General features: G+C 40.6%; 1 protein-coding gene across 1 annotated transcript in view; it reads right to left on the bottom strand.

Annotated features, from left to right (window-relative positions):
• LOC106870901 (L-proline trans-4-hydroxylase) overlaps positions 1 to 1128 on the bottom strand; it is a 46019-nt gene that overhangs the window by 1961 nt on the left and 42930 nt on the right. The window lies entirely within an intron of this gene.

Consider the following 1128-nt stretch of genomic DNA (forward strand, 5'->3'; position numbering starts at 1 on the left):
TGTCCCCGTAACTTAGCGGTTCGGCAAAAGAGACCGATAGAATAAGTACTAGGCTTCCAAAGAATAAGTCCTGGGGTCGATTTGCTTGACTAAAGGCGGTGCTCCAGCATGGCCACAGTCAAATGACTGAAACAAGTAAAAGAATAAAAGAATATATATACATGTATATGACTGGTGACCGAGACATTTGGTGATGTGCTGTGCTTGAGAGGACCCGTCAAGCCAAGTGCACCCATGCTGGTTGTACGTAAAAAACATCTTTGGAACTTTGGGCCTCACGGAGGCAAAGTGGCTGAGTTCCTCTCAAGTGTTGGGCCTCACGGAGGCAGTGACCGAGACCTTTGGCATTATGTCATGCCTGAGAAGACCCATCAAGCCAAGCAAAATCACAGTCGTGACAGATACCGGTGTCACACAAATTGGCACCCATGCAGGTGACATGTAACCTCACCCCAGTGTCAGACAAATGGCACCTACGCTGGTGGCACATAAAAGCACTCATTACACTCTCGTAGTGATTGGCGATTGGCTTTAGGAAGGGCATACAACTGTAGAAAACCATGCCAAATCAGTCTGGAGTCTGGTGCAGACTTCTAGCGTGCCAGCCCAGTCAAACTGTCCAACCCATGCCAGCATGGACAATGGATGTTAAATGATGATGATGAGGAGGATATATATATAATCTACTGTTCCATGATGGTAAGCTCAACAAAAAAAAGTACTCCATCTGGTGAGAGGTAAATATTATTTAATATATACAATATATGTTTTTATGTGTTACTAATAGTTACATGTGCTGAGAGCATGTATATAGGAATGGTGATGTCAAGTATATATGTATATATATATATATATATATAGTTGACATTACCATTCCTATATATACATGCTTGAAGAAAAAGAGGATCTTAAACTAAAAGCTATTAATTATAATAAAAGAATCTTTTTAAAAAAGTAAAATTAACACACACACACATACACACACACACACATGCACACGCACATACACACAAACACATGTGCACACATGCTATCAAATATCTTGAGAACTGCTGCAGGTGTTCTATCATGAACTCTGGTAAACATTCAGAGACAACAATTTTGTTAGATTTGTCTCGGGTTTTTAGC

Source organism: Octopus bimaculoides, chromosome 1, assembly GCF_001194135.2.
Source record: "Octopus bimaculoides isolate UCB-OBI-ISO-001 chromosome 1, ASM119413v2, whole genome shotgun sequence".
NCBI classification, from domain to species: Eukaryota; Metazoa; Mollusca; class Cephalopoda; order Octopoda; family Octopodidae; genus Octopus; species Octopus bimaculoides.